This window comes from Gorilla gorilla, chromosome X (assembly GCF_029281585.2).
Source record: "Gorilla gorilla gorilla isolate KB3781 chromosome X, NHGRI_mGorGor1-v2.1_pri, whole genome shotgun sequence".
Lineage (NCBI taxonomy): Eukaryota > Metazoa > Chordata > Mammalia > Primates > Hominidae > Gorilla > Gorilla gorilla.
Window position 1 is genome coordinate 75742242 of NC_073247.2, and position 9571 is coordinate 75751812.

At 39.7% G+C, this 9571-nt stretch overlaps 1 pseudogene; it reads left to right on the forward strand.

Moving 5' to 3' along the window:
- Positions 1–8136: 8136 nt before the first annotated feature.
- On the forward strand, positions 8137–9166 carry LOC101129200 (heterogeneous nuclear ribonucleoprotein D0-like; annotated as a pseudogene).
- The last annotated feature ends 405 nt before the right edge of the window (positions 9167–9571 follow it).

Below are 9571 nucleotides of genomic sequence, written 5' to 3' on the forward strand. Positions count from 1 at the left end.
GGCCTATCAGAGGCTGGACGGTGGGAGGAGGGAAAGGATCGAAAAACTGCCTATTGGGTACTATACTTACCATCACCATTACCTGGGTGATGAAATAATCTATACACCAAACACCCATGACATGCAATTTACCTATATGACAAACCAGTACATGTACCCCTGAACCTAAAATAAGTTTTTTTTTTAAACTCAAAGACAAGGCTAGGCATAGTAGCTTGTGCCTATAATTCCGGTACTTTGAGAGGCTGAGACTGGAAAATCGCTTGAGTCCAGGAGTTCAGGACTAGCCTTGGAAACATGGTGAAATCCCATCTTTACAAAAAATACAAAAAAAAAAAAAATGTTGGGCATGGCAGAACACTTGTGTAGTCCCAGCTATTCAGAAGGCTGAAGTAGGAGGATCACTTGAGCCTAGGATGTTGAGGCTGCAGTGAGCCATGATTGTGCCACTGCACTACAGCCTGGGTGACACAGTAATACTATGTCAAAAAAAAAAAAAAAAGAAAATCTTAAAAAGTAGCAAGAGAAAAGTATCAAATCACATATAAGGAAATGTCCATTAGACCATTGGGATATTCTTCACAGAAACCTTGTAGACAAGGAGAGAATGGGATGATATATATAATGTGATGAAAGATTAAAAGTGCATCGAAGGATACTTTTTCCAGCAAAGCTGTCCTTCAGAAATGAAGGAAAAATAAAGTCTTTCATAGACAAGCAGAAGCTGACGTAATTTGTTACCACCAGGCCTGCCTTGCAAAAAAATGTTTAAGAGAATTCTCCAAGTAGAAACACAAGCTCAATAATTACTATCATAAATAAATATGAACATATAAGACTCACTGGTGGAGGTAAATATGTAGTCAAACCCAGAATACACAAATACTGTAATGGTGGTATGTAAATCATATATATCTCTAGTATGAATGTTAAAAGTCAAAATGGTCAAAATAAATAAGGCCATAATAAGTTGTTAAGGGATAAACAATATAAAAAGATGAAAATTGTACATCAATAATGTAAATTTGGGGAAGGATGGTAAAAGTCTAGAGTTTTTGTATGTGACAGAAGTTGTTATTAGATTAAAATAAATTATAAGATGTTTTATGTAAACCCCATGGTAACCATAAAACAAAAAATACAGCAGATATACAAATAATGAAGAGAAAGGGATCAAAGCTTAGAAATACAGAAAATGATTAAATCACAACAGCAGACAACAACAAAGGAAGAAAAAAAGGAGGCATAAAACAGCCAGAAAACCAAAAACTGCAGTAATAAGTTCTTAACTATTGATGATGACTTTGAATGTAAATAGATTAGATTGTCCAAGCAAAAGACAGACTGGCTGAATGGGTTAAAAATAAATAGAATCTAAGGGCAGAGCAAGATGGCCAAATAGAAGCCTCCACTAATTGTCCCCTGCAGCAGGAAAACCAAACTTTACAACTAGCTACACACAAAAAAGCACCGCCATAAGTACCAAAAATCAGGTGACCAATTGCAGTACCTGGTTTTAAGTTTACATGACTGAAAGAGGCACTGAAGAGGGTAGAAGAGATAGTCTTGAATCACTAATGTCACCATCTGCCACCCCCCAGGAGCAGCCATGTGGCCCAGAGAGAATCTCTCCATGCGGGGGAAGGAGAGCACAGCAACTGAGGAACTTGGAATTGAACTCTGTGCTGCCCTGTAAAGTAGAGAGAAAGCAGTGCTGGGCTCAGCAGGTGCCCACTCATGGGGGGAGCATTTGAACCAGCCCATGACAGAGAGAAATCATCCATCCCAGCAGTTGGCATCGAGATGCTCTGGGATACTAGGTAAACGTGAAAGACAGTCTAGGAGAAAAGAACTGCAATTCCAAAGCAAGTCCTATTGCTGGACTGGGCTTAGAGACAAAGGACTAAAGCAGCACATAACTTAGGGAGACACAGGCAGAACATCTAAGAAAGTGTTTTCACCACCTCTCCCTCAATCCCAGGCAGCGTAGCTCACAGCAACAAAAGTAACACCTTCCTTCTACTTGAGGAGACAAGTGGGAAAAGTAAGAGGACTTCTTGTTGCATCTTGGATACTAGCTCAGCCATAATAAGATAGGGCCCCAGGCAGAACTGTGACAGCCTAGCTCCTGAACAACATTTCTTGACACATCCTGGGCCAGAAGAGAACATAGTTCCTTTTAAGGGATGATGCCAGTCCTGATAGAATTTATCACCTGCTGATTAATGGGTCTCTGGGCCCTGAATAAATAACAGCAATACCCAGGTCACATGTCATGGGCCATGGGTGAGACTCTGAGATGTGTTGGCTTCAGGTGAGACCCAGAACATTCCCAGCAGTGGTGGCTACAGTGAGAGACTCCTTCTGCTTGAGAAAAGCAGAGGTAAAAGTAAAGGGGACTTTGGCACCTTCAGTATCAGCTCAGCCACAGTGAGGTAGAGCACCAAGCAAGCTCTTGGGGTCCCCAGCTTCAGGCCTAGGCTTTTGGACAGCATTTCTGGACCTGTCCTGGGTCAGAGGGGAGCCCAATGCCCTGAAGGGTGAGTCTCAGGCCTGGCAGCATTCACCGCAAACTGACTGAAGAGCCCTTGGGCTTTAAGTGGACACTGGAGGTGGTCAGGCAGAATTCCTCAGGAAGCAATGATGGTAGTGGCCACTGGGAGATACTTCTCAGCCTTTAGAAAAGGGAGAGAAAAACAATAAGGACGTTGACTTGTAATTTGAGCTTCAAGCTTAGCTTCAGTAGAATAGACCAGGAAGTAGATTTCTAAGGTTTTTGATTCCAATCCCTGGCTCTCAGACAAGATCTCTGGATCCACCAGAGGCCTGGCGGAACTTGGTGCTCTGAAGGGAAGAACACAAACATGGTTGGCTTCACCATCTGCTGATTGTACAGAGCAAGGGACTTGAGTGAACATAGGTGGTAGCCAGGTAGTGGTTACAGCAGGCCTTGTGTGAGACCAAGTGTTATACTGCTTAAGTTCTGACCCATTGCAGTCCCATTGGTGGTGGCCAAAGTGGTGCCTGCATCACCCCACCCACAGCTCCAGGTGAGTCAACATAGAGAGAGTGGCTCAGTTTGTTTGGGAGAAAGTAAAGGAAGAGAACAAGAGTCTCTTCTTGGAAATCCAGAGAATTCTTTCAGATCTTACCAAAGACTACCAAAGTGGTACCTCTAAGAGACTGCAAGAACCACAGCGTCACTGGGCTTGGGGCACAAGTCACTTTGAATATCTAGAAAATCTTTTTAAGAAAGATGGGCACAAGTAAGTCCAGACTGTGCAGACTGCAATAAATATGTAACTCTTCAATGCCCAGACACCAGTGAACATCCCCAAGCTTCAAGACCATTCCAGAAAACATGACCTCACCAAATGAACTAAATAAGTCACCAGGGACCAATCCTGAAGGAACAGAGATATGGGATCTTTCAGAAAGAATTCATAATAGCTGCTTTGAGGAACTTCAAATAAACTGAAGATAACACAGAGAAAGAATTTAAAATTCTGTCAGATAAATTTAATGAAGAGATTGAAATAATTTAAAAGACTGAAGTATAAATTCTAGAGTTAAAAACTTCAAGCCTCATACTGAAGAATGCATCAGAGTCACTTATTAGCAGACTAGATCAAGCAGAATAAATAATGAGACTGAAGACAGGTTATTTGATAATACACAGAGGAAACAATAAAAAGACTACAAGCAATAAAGCAACACCAATAAGATCTACAAAATAATCTCAAAAGGTCAAATCTAAGGGGTACTGCCTTTAAAGAGTAGGTAGACAAAGGCATAGGGGTAGAAAGTTTATTCAAAGGGGTATATCAGAGAACTTCCCAAACCTAGAGAAATATATCAACATTCAAGTATAAGAAGGTTATAAAACACCAAGCAGATTTAACCCAAAGAAGATTACCTCAAGGCATTTAATAATCAATCCCAAATAACAAGGATAAATAAAGGATCCTAAAAGCAACACGAGAAAAAAAGAAAAAAAAATAGATAACATACAATGGAGCTCCAATGCATCTGGCAGCAGATGTTTCAGTAAAAGCTTTACAGGCCAGGCTAGAGTGGCATGACATGTTGAAAGTGCTAAAGGAAAAAAAAATACTTTTACCTTAGAATAATATATTCAGTTAAAATATCCTCCATGCATGAAGGAGAAATAAAGACTTCCCCAAACAAAAGCTGAGGAATTTCATCAACATGAGACCTATCTTACAATAAATGTTAAAGGGAGTCATTCAGTCTGGAAGTAAAGCATTTTAATGAGCAACAAGAAATCATCTTAAGATGCAAAAGTCACTGGTAATAGAAAGCACCCAGAAAAACACAGGCTAATATAACACTGTATTTGTGGTGAGTAAACTACACTTATAAGTAGAAAGACTAAATCAAAAATAATAACTACAACATTTCAATACATAGAAAGTACAAGAAGACATAAAGAGAAACAATAAAAAGATAAAAAAATGTAAGATGCAATGAAAGTGTGGAGTTTTTATTTGTTTTCCTTGTGTGTGTTTGTTTATGCAATCAGTGTTAAGTTGTCATCATTTACAATAATGGGTTATAAGACAGCATTAGAAAGCCTCATGGTAACTTCAAATAAAAAACATACAACAGATACACCAAAAACTAAGATGCAAGAAATTCAATCATATAACTAGAGAAAATCTCCTTCACTGTAAAAAAGATAGGAAAGAAGAAAAGGAAGAGAAGACCACAAAACAACCAGAAAACAAATAAGAAATGGGCAGGAGTAATTTCCTACTTATCAATGATAACACTGAATGTAAATAAACTAAACTCTAATTAAAATACATACAGTGGCTGAAAGGATTTAAAAAAATACAAGACCCAATGATCCATTGCCTACAAGAAATACACCACCTATTAAGATACATATAGACTAAAAATAAGGATATGAAAAAAGATATTCCATGACAATGGAAACTTAAGCAGAGCAGAAGAAGCTATACTTATATCAGACAGAAAAAATTTCCATAAAAACCTATAAGAAACAAAGGTCATTATATGATAAAGGAATCAATTTATTGACAGGATACAACAATTGTAAATATATATGCACCCAACCCTGGAATACCAGATATATAAAGCAAATATTATTAAACAGAGAGAGATAGATTTCAATACAATAATAGCTGGAGAGTTCAACATCGCATTTTCAGCATTGGACAGATCCTCTAGACAAAAAAAATCAACAAAGAATTATCTAACTTAATCTGCACTATGGAACAAATAGACCTAAAAGATATTTATAGAACATTTCATTGAATGCCTGCAGAACCCACATTCTTCTCCTCAGCACATAAATTATTCTCAAGGATAGACCATACATTAAGTCACAAAACAAGTCTTAAAACATTCAAAAAAGTGAAATATCAAGAATCTTCTCTGACCACAATGAAATAAAACTGGAAATCAATAACAAGAAGAATTTTGCAAATTATACAAATACATTGCAATTAAACAAGATTCTCATGAATGACCTGTGTGTCGATGAACAAATTAAGAAGAAAATTTAAAAATTTCTTGAAACAAATGATAAAGAAAACACAACATACCAAATCCTATGGAACACAGTGAAAGCATTACTTAGAGGAAAATATAGCTATAAGTACCTATATTAAAATGAAGCAAAACTTCAAATAAGTAACTTAATAATACATCTTAAAGAACTAGAAAAGCAACAGCAAACAAAACCCGAAATTAGTAGAAACACATAAATAATAAAGATCAGAGAAGAAAGAAATAAAATTGAAAAGAAAAATGATACAAAAATAAATAATATGAAAAGTTAGTTTTTTTAAAAGATAAATCAAATGGACAAACTGTTAGCCAGGCTAACTAAGAAAAAAAAGAGGAAATCAAAATAAATATAAGCAGAGATTTAAAAATTCAAAGAATTGATAGTGGCTACTATAAACAACTATATGCCAATAAATTGGAAAAACCAGAAGAAATGGAAAAATTTCTAGACACATACAACCTACCAAGATTGAGCCATGAATAAATCCAAAACCAGAACAGAAAAATGACAAGTAATAAAATGGAAGCCACAGTAAAAAGTCTCCCAATAAAGCAAAACCCAGGACTTGATGGCTTCACTGCCAAATTCTACAAAACATAAAGAACTAATACAAATACTACCAAAACTAATCTGAAAAATAGAGGAGGAAGAAATACTTTCCAAATCCTTTTATGAGGGTAGTTTTATTCTGATACCAAAACCAGACAAAGACACATCAAAAAGAAGGCCAGGGGCAGTGGCGCGTGCCTGTAATCCCAGCGCTTTGGGAGGCCGAGGTGAGCAGATCACGTGAGGTTAGGAGTTCAAGACCAGCTTGGCCAACATGGTGAGACCCTGTCCCTACTAAAAATATAAAAATTAGCCATGCGTGGTGGCGGGTGCCTGTAATCCCATCTACTCGGGAGGCTGAGGCAGAAGAATTGCTTGAACCCAGGAGGCGGAAGTTGCAATGAGCTGAGATCATGACATTGCACTCCAGCCTGGGTGACAAGAGCAAAACTCCATATCAAACAAACAAACAAACAACAAACAAACGAACAAAAACCTACAGGCCAATATCCCTAATGAATATTGATGCAAAAATGCTCAAGAAAATACTAGCAAAACAAATTCAATAATACATTAAAAAATCATTTAACATGACCAAGTCAGATTTATCCCAGGGAAGCAAGGATTTGTCAATATACACAAATCAATCATTGTAATACATCATATCAACAAAAGGAAATGCAAAATCCATATGATCATCTCAATTTATTTTGAAAAAGCATTTGATAAAGTTCAACACTTCTTCATGTTAACCGCTATTAAAAAACTGGGTATAAAAGAAACATACCTAAACATAATAAGAGCCATGTATGACAGACCCACAGCTAGTATTATACTGAATGGAGAAGAACTGAAAGTCTTTCCTCTAAAATCTGAAACATGACAAGGATGCCCACTTTCACCACTGTTATTCAACACAGTACTAGAAGCCCTCACTAAAGCAGTCAGAAAGAAATAAAGGGCATCTAAATTGAAAAGAAAGAATTCTTATTATTCTTACCTGCAGATGATATAATCTTACATTTGGAAAAATCAAAAAGAGCTCAAACAATTCCTTAAGAATAAATTGAACAATCTGATTTAAAAATAGGCTAAACAGCCAGGCGTGGAGGCTCACGCCTGTAATCCCAGTACTATGGGAGGCTGAGGTGGGCGAATCATGAGGTCAGGAGTTCGAGACCAGCCTGGCCAACATGGTAAAACTCCATCTCTACTAAAAATACAAAAAAATAGCTAGGCGTAGTGGTGGGCACCTGTAATCCCAGCTACTCGGGAGGCTGAGGCAGGAAAATGGCTTGAACCCGGGAGGCAGAGGTTGCAGTGAGCCAAGATCACGCCACTGCCGGGACCACAGAGTAAGACTCTGTCCCAAACAGAAATAAAATAAAATAAAATAAAAAATGGGCAAAACTGAATTTTAGGTGGCCTGCGGGGGCGCCATCAAAGTGAGGAGGAGGCAAGAACTGCTGCCAGTGCTGCTTATTTTTTTATTTTTATTTTTTTTTTTTTGAGACGGAGTCTCGCTCTGTCACCAGGCTGGAGTGCTGTGGCGTGATCTCAGCTCACTGCAACCTCTGACTCCCTGGTTCAAGCGATTCTCCTGCCTCAACCTCCAGAGTAGCTGGGATTACAGGCACGCGTCACCACGCCCAGCTAATTTTTGTATTTTGGGTAGAGACAGAGTTTCACCATGTTGGCCAGCATGGTCTCGATCTCCCGACCTTATGATCCGCCCGCCTCGGCCTCCCAAAGTGTTGGGATTACAGGCGTGAGCCACCGCGCCCAGCCTGCTTACTCTTTTTCAGTGCAGCCGGAGAGAGGCGGAGTGTGAGCCGCTCGAGAGTGGGAGGCGAAGGGGGAAGGCCAGGGAGAGGCACAGGAGCCTTTGCGGCCATGTGCGCGCCTTCCTTGTCTTGTGTGCTTCGCCAGGTAGAGCGGGCTCACAGCAGCGGTGGGGATTACTTTGCTGCTAGTTTCGGTTTGCAGCATGCCGCGGGTGTAGTCTCGGTGGTGACGGAGACGGTAGCACTATGTCGGAGGAGGAGTTCAGCTGGGACGGGGCGGCGGCGGCAGCGGCAGCAACCGCGGCGGTAGGCGGCTTGGTGGGCGAGCAGGAGGGAACTATGGTGGCGGCGGCACAGGAGGCAGCAGCAGTGGCGGGAAGCGGAGCCGCGATCGGGGGCTGAACCGAGTCTGGAGGCACCAGAAGGGGCAGCGCCCAGTCGGACGGGGCGAAGATAGGCGCCAGTAAGAACTAGGAGGATGAAGGCCATTCAAACTCCTACCCATGACACTCTGAAGCAACGACGGCACGGCGGGAAGAAGGGAAGATGTTTATAGGACACTACAAGGAAAGATCTGAAGGACTACTTTTCCATTTTGATAAAGCTGTAGAGTGCACCCAATCACAGGGCGATCAAGGAGTTTTGGCTTTGTGCTTTTTAAAGAATCGGAGAGTGCAGATAAGGTCATGGATCAAAAAGAACATAAATTGAATGGGAAGGTGATTGATCCTAAAAGGGCCAAAGTCATGAAAACAAAAGAGCCATCTAAAAAAATTTTTGTTGGAGACCTTTCTCCAGATACACCTGAAGAGAAAATAAGGGAGTACTATGATGGTTTCAGTGAGGTGGAATCCATAGAGCTCCCCATGGACAACAAGACCAATAAGAGGCTTGGATTCAGCTTTATTATCTTTAAGGAAGAAGAACCAGTGAAGAAGATAAGGAAAAGGAAATACTACAATGTTGGTCTTGGTAAATGTGAATTAAAAGTAGCCATGTCAAAGGAATAATATCAGCAACAGCAATAGTGGGGATCTAGAGGAGGATTTGCAGGAAGAGCTCGTGGAAGAGGTGGTAGCCCCAGTCAAAACTAGAACCAGCGATATAGTAACTATTGGAATCAAGGCTATGGCAACTATGGATATAACACCCAAGGTTATGGTGGTTATGGAGGATATGTCTACACTAGTTACAACAACTACTATGGATATTGTGATTATAGCAGCAGAGTGGTTATGGGAAGGTATCCAGGGGAGATGATCATCAAAATAGCTAAAAAACATACTAAATTATTCCATTTGCAGCTTATCCCCAACAAGTGGTGAAGCAGTATTTTCCAATTTGAAAATTCACTTGAAGGTGTCTCCTGCCATCTGCTAATAGCAGTTCAAACTAAATTTTTGTATCAAGTCCCTGAATGGAAGTATGATTTTGGGTCCCTCTGAAGTTTAATTCTGAGTTCCCATTAAAAGAAATTTGTTTTCATTGTTTTATTTCTTAATTGCTATGTTTCAGAATCAATTTGTGTTTCATGCCCTTCCTCCCAGTATTGTAGAACAAGTCTTGTGTTAAAAGCCTAGTGTGCTAGTGTGACAGTGTCATGATGTAGTAGTGTCTTACTGGTGTTTTAATAAATCCTTTTGTATAAAAAAATAGGCAAAACGTTTCTTGAAAGATAACA